This window comes from Musca autumnalis, unplaced genomic scaffold, assembly GCF_047663935.1.
Source record: "Musca autumnalis isolate F117 unplaced genomic scaffold, ASM4766393v1 scaffold_1, whole genome shotgun sequence".
Lineage (NCBI taxonomy): Eukaryota > Metazoa > Arthropoda > Insecta > Diptera > Muscidae > Musca > Musca autumnalis.
In genome coordinates this window covers 298,197,152-298,208,770 of record NW_027411644.1, presented here as the reverse complement: position 1 = coordinate 298,208,770, position 11,619 = coordinate 298,197,152, and positions in this window count along the sequence as shown.

Sequence of the window (11,619 nt, the reverse complement as noted above, 5' to 3'; positions counted from 1 at the left end):
AATGTGTATCAAATAACTTAAATTAATTCTAAAAACAAAAAAAACATAATTTTTGCAAGTTTTTTAAACATTTATTTTCACTTTTGTCATCGTTTGAGTATTTTTGTTTTTCTACAACACACACAAACAAACAAAGACATCATAAAACAGTTGCATTTTTTGGTAGTTCATGGCATAAAAACTGGACTGCTTATAATAGTAAGGTGTTTCGTGCGTTGTTTAGAAAAAATGACGCAGCTATCGTCATTTATTTTTGTATGGTAAATGACGCAAAATGTTGCCTGTTTTAGCAAATAAATGACGAAACAGCTCCAAATGACGAAAAAGTTGCTAATGTAAATTGGACATTAGGCCATGTTTATATTATAGCCTTTTGCAGGGTTAACCTTCTTTATGAGGATTTGTTTGACGTATATGTAATGGAATTGACATTTAAAACCCAGTGGGTTTGTAAAATCCGGTTATATATAAACGTACTATTATAGCCTTTTAGGCCATGTTTATACTATGGCCTTTTGCAGGGTTAACCTTGTTTATGAGGATTTATTTGAAATATAAGCAATGAAATTGACATTTGAAACCCAGTGGGTTTGTTAAATCCGGTTATATATAAACGTACTATAATGTCATGTTTATATTATAGCCTTTTGCAGGGTTAACCTTCTTTATGAGGATTTGTTTGACGTATATGTAATGGAATTGACATTTAAAACCCAGTGGGTTTGTTAAATCCGGTTATATATAAACGTACTATTACAGGGTTAACCTTCTATATGAGGATTTATTTGAAATATAAGCAATGGAATTGACATTTGAAACCCAATCGGTTTGATCAATCCGGTTATATATAAACGTCCACACTAGAGTGATTTCATTGAAAAAATTACATGAAATTATGCGTCTCTAGATCGACTTCCATAGTAGAGTAAAATCATAAAATTGCTGTAGTGGGGAATTCGATTTAAGAACGCCGAATTTCATTAATGTTTTTATTGAAATTCACGCTAGTGTGGACCGGGACTTAATGTATTGGAAGAAGGCCTAGCCAATTTCGAACTAGGTTGCTCGTTTCTTTTTTTATTCTTTTATGTCCATTGGTCTGTTCCTTTACTTTTGAAAATGGTAAAACTGGCAAAAGTAGCAAAAGTTGTAATCTGCTTCCATATGAATTGTATGGTGTTTGAAGTAAAGGAACGCTTTTCGAGTAAAAAGTTGTAAAACTTGAAGATTCTTGCACGTAAAGGAACAGGGCTCATATTTACATTAGGCAATTTTCCTTGCGGCAATTGTCAGTTTGTATGTGAGAGAGGGTGTTGAGAGGCAAAGGGTTACCGTACCTTCAAACTTTCCGCAAGGAAAGTTGCCTAATATAAATATGGACTTTCAGAAACAAGCAAGGCAAGCAGGCTAGGCAGCTTTTGTAACCGGGCCTTTACAGTTGGATAGAGATGCCTACAAGTAGCGACATAAGGTGTGTTCGTTTACTCAACAATTTGTACAAATTTGTACGAGTTCAGTAACTTCTTGCAATCGGCTAATGCCTTTTGTATTGTGCTGTAGAGTAAACGAACAGCATGCAGTAACAATTTGTACAAATTTTGAGTAAACGAACACACATATAATTTTCCTCTCATGTAAAACTTATGTACCTACATGTGTTGTTGTTAAGTTAGATTTCTTGCTTGTGCGGCTTCATTTCTGGTAGAAGAATAAAGAACGGCCGTGACGAAATCGAAATAGGTAGCTTTTTCATTTTTTCTTTTATTACAGCAAAGCGAACAAATCAAACAACGAGCTGATTGAGTTTGGATCTTTAGTCCCGGGCCACACTACAGTAATTTCACTGAAATTTTGATATGAAATTATGCGTCTCTAGATCGACGTCTATAGTAGAGTAAAATCATAAAATTTCTGTAGTGGGGAATTCGATTTAAGAACACCTAATTTCATGAAATTTTTTAATGAAATTTACGCTAGTGTGGACCGGGACTTAGAAACGCTGCACGTACTCAGCCAAATGAAATGCAATGGATTTCAGATAAGTTTTCATTTGACGTATACGCAAAGGGATTGACAGTTCCACTAGGATTGATATGAGATAGGTCTCACTTTTCTAGAGTGATTTTATTGAAAAATTTTAATGAAATTATGCGTTCTTCGATCGAGTTTCATACTAAAGTGGGGTTCAGACGATCAGTTTTGACTGACAGCTTTTGGTCAAATATTGATTTCTTCAGTTTTGTTGTGCTGTTCGTAGCGGCCAAACAGTCATTCAAGTTGGATGACAAACCAACAGTCAAGTTGAAAAATTACTGTGTTCACATAGCTATAAAATCATATAAATAACAACTTTTATTAATAAATATGGATGACAAAAAGATTGGATGTGCATTTTTGATCATTTCGCTTTTAGAGGAAGAAAATAAAGTGACAAGAAGAAGAAAATGGGTAAAAAAATGGATAGCCTCCCGAAAACAATATTCACATGTGAATATTTTAAAAGATATTTTAGATACTGAGCCAAACGCTGTCCACTCCAGCTCCAGAAGATTCAGATTGCTTTATTTTTTTCAACTCCCTTCTGTACTATGAGCGGATTACGTTTATTTTCTTCTTGACGTCGTCAATAGAATAATCCTTCTTGTATTTCTTCATAACATTTAGTAGTTCTCCATATGCTTTTGCTTTAATGTCGCGCATCATATATTCTGGACTGGTTATGTCCCAGAGGCATCTTTGCATTTCGTAGCAACATAAAAATTCCTTTAAAAATTCTTTTTCGTTGTCCATGTTTGTCGTTTTGTTTGCAATTTTTTGCTTGGCCGATATTAAAATGAAGGAAAAGATTTTTATCTGCTATTTTTATCTCTTATTTGCAATTAATAAAAACACACGACTTTTTTAACTTTTATTTGATATTTACTCTGCTAATTTATTCCTTGACTGACGTTGTTTCGTTCACACGGTCAAACAAACAAACAACCAACAGCTGACTGTCCAACATCCACAAAAAATTTTGTGGTTGCCTGATGACTGACAAAAATGAACGACCACACTGGCAAGCAACCGATTATTTGAGCAAAGCTGTCAGTCAAAACTGATCGTCTGAACCCCACTTAAAGTAATTTTATGAAATTGCTGTGGGGGGAACTTGACCCAAGAACGACTAATTTTATGATATTATTACAATGAAATCACTCTAGTGTGGACCGGGACTAAGGAAATTGGTTGAAACGTGTTGACTTCGTAAATGTGAACATGCCGTTAGCTTGATTCAGCAAATATACCACTACAAGGTGGCGCAAAAGTAAATTTCCGATGCTTTTTGGCTGTAATTAAAAAAATTACAAACTTTGATTCTTCTTGTGGATTATTTTTATTTGGTCTTTTAATTTTTTTACATCAAGTTGATAATATGATGTCAAATGGCCGCCGCCACAGTTTATTGTCATTTGAGCCCTTTTTATGGCATTTTCCATCACTTTGGCCAAAACTTCCGGCGATAGGTCCTCACATTCTTGACGGATATTGTCTTTAAGATCTGAAAGAGTCTGAGGCTTGTTGACATAAACCCGCGACTTCAAAAAGCCCCACAAAAAGAAGTCTGGAGCGGTCAAATCAGGCGATCTTGCTGGTCAGTGCAAATCGCCAAAACGGGAGATTTGGCGCCCGGGAAATGCATCCTTCAGCATATCGGTTGTGGCACGTGCAGTGTAAGCCCTTGCACCATCCTGTTGGAACCACATGTTTTCCAATCCCAATTCATCAAGTTGCGGCAAAAAGAACTCGTTGATTATTGCACGGGCACGAAAATAATCCGAATATAAACAAGTTGTACTTGATTTCCCCTAGAATAGTTTGCAGTAGTATTTTTGATTAGATGATCAATGATATTCAATCAATTGAGAACATGAACGACGCTTTTTACTGAAACCACTCGGTGTAAATAAGTTATAAATCCATTATTTAAAACCCCATACATTAACCACTTTTCACAGCAACGAACTTGTATATAGTTTGTGTTGTGAAGAGTTGGAGGCGAAATTAGCTAACATTACAATTGACAGCTAGTTGGTACTAGGTGGCGCTGCTATATAAAGTGTTATACATTATAATATGATGATGTTTTATAACTAAAAGTACGTTTAGATCATTGATGAGTGAAATCGCGAGAGAGATCATTTAGGGTAAATCTAATATTGCATTTTTCTTTGCTTATTTCAACATATTTTAAACATAAATGTCATCTAAAATCATTAACAATCTAAATTTATAAATTTTATTAAAAAACAAATTTCATAAACTTTGATTTGTTGATGGTTCAAAAAACAAAGAGAAATTCACGCAAACTAATAGTACGGTTACACTAGAGTTTTTGCCCGGTTAACCTACTTCGAGAGGATTCATTTGACGTTTACGCTCGCTATGGAATTGACATTTGAAATCCAAACTCACTGGGTTAATCCGTTTAAGTGTAACCGGAGTGTAATGCTCGCCTAATGGTCATTACTGGTTTAGATTTACGTAGTGCACTGAATTTCAAATGTCAGTTGCATATAGTATACGTCAAATAAAAGGAAAAAGGGAGGAAGTTTATATGCAAATATTCACATTTGAAATCTAAATGTACTATAATGGTTGTTCAAAATAATACTTGATGGCTTGTATTTCTAACGAATTTTAAATTAAAATGTATTAATTTTATATTGACCAAAAGAATCGAAATTATTTATTATACTTCCCGTTGCAATAAATATAAATTATATTTCCATAAATAAATGCGTATTAACAAAATAGCAGACATCTGTCCACATTGTTGCACACACTTCCATATTTGGCAAACTTGCTGTCACTGACTTTTGTTTTTATTTTAATTCATTCATAAATTTCACAACAAATTGTTTTTAAATCTCTCTATTCCACTTTGTATTCTCAGTGATTGCAATAATCTTATCATGTATTCATGACATCACTTTAGACAACTGTTGCCTGAAGATGATATATGAACCAATCGCTAGAAATCTAAATATTAGAGAGCCTCAAAATGATTCATTGTGGGGCGTTTATCTGGAGAGATGGGAAATTAAATGGATTTTTATAAATAAACAAAGTAATAAAATTAAATGAAATGTTAGAATTAATCAAGGCTAATGGGAATTGTTGAAAATTACTCCCATGAGGAAGTAATAAAAGTTTATTGTAAATAAAGACAAAATATAAAATATTAGTTATGTTGGAATGGTATATTTTAAATGTGAAATGGTATATTTTAATAGATTTATAATGTTTTCCGATTCATAAAGGTATTCAATAATATAAAAAATTATTTGGCGAAAATGTTTAATTTCCAATATGTATTGTATATTTACCATAAAACTAATAATCATCACTTTGTCTTATTGCCTTATTATTTAATTAATTTACTAAAATCCTTTCTAATTAGAACAAATTATGTTGAAACTTTGAAAAAAGAGGAAGTGGATATTTTCATTTAATGATGGCTTACCCAGCCATAGTTTCACATTCATACTTTTACATGTTTGTGAACATTGCCTTCAGTATAGACTATATTTCATTCTATTTATGTAGGTTACACGCCACCCGCACCCTAAAAATTCCTCACATTGGTGGAGTTGCTTTATTTCCTCTCTGTAACATTTGGAAAGGAAATTGAATTGAAGTTGTTGTGTAGACTCTGTTTGTTCACACTTTACAAAATTAAAGTAAAAGTATGGAGTATTTCGGTTGTTGGCCTAGTTTTTTTTGGATTATTGGCTTGTTTTATGACACTTGTCGTCGTCATGCGGCTAAGTATTATGGTTTGCAAAACTCCCTTCCCCCACGCAAACGAATTTTACCCCTCAAACAATTATCCTGTTGCCTGTTATGGACTAATTCAATTGTAGACCACCACCACCATGGCGTCTAATGGGTGATGAGCAAAATAAATTTGGTCAAATTATGGGTAACCTATTTTGGTGTGGGGAAGACATAAAAGTGAAATTTTTAGTATAATAAAATTATTAATTGTTGTAATTGGGGAACTAGGTGGATATGAAAGAGATACGAATTTGTAGTTCAACACTTAAAAGTATCAATAAATATCTAATGTTTGGATAGACAATTTTTGTATAGATAGACAGATGCGACCCTTAGCGTCCAATAAATAAATTTCATTGTTTGCGAGGTAATGATGTCACTGAGTAAGGTAATCAGAGCAGTAGTAGATGGATTGCAAGTCCGAATGTTTTGTTATACTGCACCGATTATGTGTTGTTTTTGTCGTAACAGTGTTTATTATTGTATGTTTGCGTGTTTGTTCTTCTGCTCAATCTGGCTCTGGGTCGATGGGATGTAACCACAGATCTACTGGAGTTAGATGAGTAGGTTAGGCAGGACAGTTGAAAAGATGCTTTGGGTTGTGCGGGCCCATGCCGCATACTGGGCAGATGTTTTGCACTGTGCTATCGATACTTGCCCAATAGGAATTTAAGCGACTACTATGGTTTGTCATGGCAGCTGGCGCTCCTCAGCTGCGATAGGTTCCTGAATTCCACGTACGACTGGCACCCACACATATAATAGATTATCCAAAGTTTCAAGTTTGGCCGGAGGGTTGTCTGCTCTATGCCCTCAAACAGCGTGGAGTGCCTGACTGTATCAAAGGCTTTTGATAAGTCAAGCGCCACCATTACTGTTCTGTCACACGGCGGTCTCTGGTTGAGTTCTCGATAAATATGTGTGGAGATGGCGTGAAGCGCTGTCGTGCTGTGGTTCTTGCGGAATCCATGCTGATAATCGGCAACTGAATAGATATTTCTGACACTGGGAAGGATTAAGGCCTCAGGCGTCTTTGCTAAAGGCGACAAAAGCGAAATCGGCCTGTACGATTCACTTTTGCTGGCATCCTTACCTGGCTTTAGTAGCGGGACCACTCTGCTCATTTTCCAGACTTCGGAAACAATTAGAGTGGCTAGCGACAGTTTGAGAACTTTAGTGAGATACTCCACTCCCGGCTTATCCAGCTGTTTCAGCATTACCATGGAGATTCCATCAGGGTCCAACGCTATGGATGATTTAGCGTTCCTGATGACATTCGCAACATCATCCATTGCAAACTGTAATGGTTCATCCTCGGCAGGAAGAGATCTGATGCGACTTCTCTTCGCCTTGTCACTCCCGGGATGCTTGACAAACTGTCTTCGGGTCAGTCAACGTAACGTCACCAAACGTGACTGAGGTCCTATCTTCCCTCCTTCCAGGGTTCTAGAATGACTTAACCGTTGACCACAATTTACTTATTCCGGCTCCAATGTTGCAACTCTTTAGATGATTTAACCACTTGTTCCGCCTATGCTCGCCGACCAGCCTGTTAACTTCCAGTGTCAGTCCAGACGAAGCTCATCACGCTCATTTGCTAATCCCGTCGCCTCTGCTGGAAAGCCCTTTCCGCTACACGAACATCAGAAGGATTGGGCAGTGCTCTGAAGCGACGATTGGCGTGGCGTTCAGAGGTGATGAAATCGGGTGGTCTGTTAATGAAGACAATTATTTGGAGATGGTCTGATCAAAGGAAATGAGGGGTTGCAAGGTAACGTCATTTGTCAGACCAGGTGACACGATGGTTATGTCTGTCGAACTGTTACACTCTCCTCGAATTCTGGGGCATCCTAATTGACCGAGCAAAACGTAGAGCTATCAATCTGCTCAACCAGCGCTGTACCCCTCAGGTCATTTCCGAGGGCCGAATGCCACATGCGCATTAAAGTCGCCCAATACCAGACGATTATGACCTTAGGTCTGTAATGTGAGATACAGCTATTTCTCGGCGGAATTTATACGTTCAGCAACTCTATCACTGCAGTACCACACCTGACTGCTGCCCCCATACATTCCATGTACGGGTCATTAGAATAAGGCTCAAGCGAGATAGGTCTGTATTGAACAGACTGGTTCCAAAGGAAAGCTAATACCCCACCTCCACTTCTGGTGCGATCCTTCCTTAATACGTTTTAACCACAACGCTCTAAGCTGTAGTTGTCGTTCAGCTTGGTTTCCTGCACTGCCGCGACCGTGATATTCTTCCGATTCATAAATTCCACTATTTCATCGATCTTACCTCGGAGTCCATTGCAATTAAATTGCAAAAAGGATGCATTTTCTGAGATTGAAACAACGACGGGCGGTGTCAAACGATGCGCGCGCGTTTGCTGTTGAAGGGACTGCGGGGGAGCTTCGTAATCTGACAAAGGAGTTTCGTAAGCATGCAGCAACATAGTCCCTGTCGTAATCCCTCGCGTGGACTAGTCCAGAGCAACCCCTTAGATGCAGCCACTCCTGACATCTATTGCATCTCACCGAAGATTGTAAAAGAGTGAAGATGCGGATGTGACAAACCGATGACCTCCTTTAATATCCATAATTGGTATACCCGAAGTAGTTTTTCCAATATAATCCATATTCGAACTTGATTTAAGTGTGATTTAAGATTGGACAAATGTTAATCACTTCCTTCCATAGTGATCGTGCTCATCAGACACTTTAGTTCGTCACCGGTAAAAATTGCAAAGGATCCTCGAACAGCCCTTATACTGCACTTAAGCTAAAAAGGGTTACCATATGCCTCACCTCCCTCTCCTTCAAACTGACAATTTTCGCAAGGAAAATTGTCGAATGTAAATATGGACTTTGTATTGGAGGTACCCGAAGATGTTTCTTTCAATATAGGCCTTCTTGGAACATAGTGTACGTTTGAAAAAAAAAAAGATGTGGGTGACGTAGGGGATGAAAGATGTCATGACCGGTCTTAAAATTGGCAAAGCCCAGGACTTATCTTGGTCCCTCTCTCATCTCTAGTGGACACTGACTTCCCTGTAGTGCCACCTGGGGAGCTGCCTTTAACAGCCGTTAAAGGTAGTGAGCTAACATGTGCCGTGCGTTCACCAATAAGAACGATAAAAACTTTGGTTGGGGTCGAGTTAGAAAAAATCATCCGACTATGAAAAAACAAAGGAAAAGAAAAACCAACCCCTCTAATGTTGACGACCCCCGCAAACGTTTTAAGGACCACGATATGTGAATCTGCACCTGGAATGTTCGCACTCTTTATAGAGAAAGTGCAGTTTACTCATTGTACTTGAAAACACGTAAAAAAGTATAAGTCCGCTTTGCCGACAGTGATATACCCCCAGCCTATGTGAATTGAAACTTTCATCTACGGACGGATCGAATGTATTTAGGGTTTCTTCAGAATTTTGTGGCCCTTTTTGGACATTTGAACTTGGTGACAAAAATGTGGATAAGGATTAAAGTTTAAAAGTGTTGCGGAGGAGGTACTTGAAGGATTGGACCGACATAGTCCAATATAGAAGTGGATCTTGTTTTGGTAGTCATGTCTATTCGATAGGTATCGCGTCCAATAGTCATTTCAGTGGGTCATCGTATAACTTTTGGATAGTACGGCAGGAAGCATGGACTTGTCCACGGAAAACATAATATAGCTGTAAACTGGACAACAACGAACAGCATCGGTAAACATTTCAAAAGGATCTTGGAACAGACCCTAAACTGCCCTTAAACACAAATTTTGAACTTTTGTGGGGCAGGTACCCTAAGGAGAGGACCGATGTGGGCCATTTTAGAAGTTAAACTAAATTGGGATCAAATATTAGGAGATCCAAAATTTGGATCACATTGGTTGCCCCGTTCAAGAGATATCGTGCATACCATTTTAGTGACATTTTTAATATCGGGGGGGAAGTACCGGAAGTTGTGGACCGGTATTGACCATTTTCGAAATGAAACTAAGTTTGGACAAAATATAACGAAGGCCAAATTTTAGACCAAATCGGTTGATCAGTTCGAGAGTTATCGTGCTCTCCAGCCACTACACATGATGTCATAGGGATTTTTGCAACTTTCGGGCTGTTGTCTCAAGGCCCCTGAAAAACTTTTACCGTCGTAATTGAGGCAACGAATGCAAGTTGCTTCAACAAAAATCAAAGTGATTCGAGAGCAGGTCTAAATGTGAACTTATCCGAAATTTTGTGTGGGAGGTACCCAAAGGAGTGGACAAATATAGTTCATATTCGAACCTGATCTATACACAGAAAAAAAGCAACCCAGAAAATTTTGATTAAAAGCTTTATCACCATATTTTTGTCGAATGGCGATAAAATATTACGAATATATAAGGAAAATGTTTATCAAACATGAAAATTTTACTAAAAAGCGATCAATAAACGATTTTAAACAAATAATTTATTGAAATTTGTTTATGGTTATTAATAAATTTCTGTAGTTAAAATGGTTTTCAACGTTTGTCGCATGTTCTCGCTCTCAAGAGCGAGAGAAAGAACATTTTTATGGCATAAAGAGAGCGCTACAACAATGTGCTGTGTTTTTTTTTTTCTTGAGATGTGAGTGTCGTTGCTATGTACATTTCATAGCATGGTCATGGAATTTTTGCGGAATGAAGGGATGGAGCGTTTGTGTGGCATTTGGCTTGTTTATTTATTTGTGCTCGGGTGAAGGCTTGTATGTAAGTTTGTTACTGTTTTTTGTTGCTGATTTTTATGAACCTAACAAACGAAGAGGGAAAGAAAACAACGGGACGAGTTCTCATGTTTTGTTCTGTTTGTGGTTAAGAAAGGCAGATAACATTTTTTAACCGTCAGTTTGGTATTTTTGGCAGTCTCTTTAATGCAGTCGTTCTGTGTGGATCGGTATTGCAGAAATAAATCAATGTTTGTGTGTTTTCTTAAAGTAAAGGTGTCTTCAAGTAAATTAAATGCCCAATACATTTTATAATTGAATTCACGAATATGAAAAAGGATAATAAGAATATTTTATTGGACAAAGAAGCAACCGCATGTGATATTGGTAATAACATCAAAACATTTTATATATTTGAAATATATATGGATGTACTATTTCTCACATTACAGATACCCATTTTCCTCTGATGATTTTCAATGTGGCAGAAGAATGTGTTTTATTTCACAACGTTCATTGATGTTCCCTGTATTTTATATTTAAAAGTGATTTATTTGTTTTCTTATATTAAAATTAATGTGTGGCACTAAATAATTATGTACTTCTATTATTAATTATTCCATTCCGTTTTTCTTTCTTTCATCTGTTATTTTTTATGTACCTATGCGTCTGGTGTTGCTTTTGTACTTGGCATTTCAAATAAATAAATAACCACGACCATTTATAAATGTGTGTATGTATCTTTTTTTGTGGCTTTTGGGTTTGTATTTAACAAAAAAACAACAAAATAATTGTAAATATGAATATTTTTTTTATTGATTGGAAAAAATGCATTCAACAATTTTTTTAATCAAGAAAATATTTTGTTTTTATCAAGCAAAATGTGGAATATTTTGATAAATATTTTTGTCAATATGTGAAATGTTTTATCAGTTCAAAATAAAAAAAATCGATAAATATTTTAATCAATATTACAATTTTATTTTACCAACATGTATTTTTACTTTGTGATCACAAAATTTTATCGAATTTTGTCAATATGACAATTTTTTTTATTGCCGGAATCTCGATAAATTTTTGGTTGAATCTTTGAATTTCTTTATCAAATGGCTACAATTTTTTTTT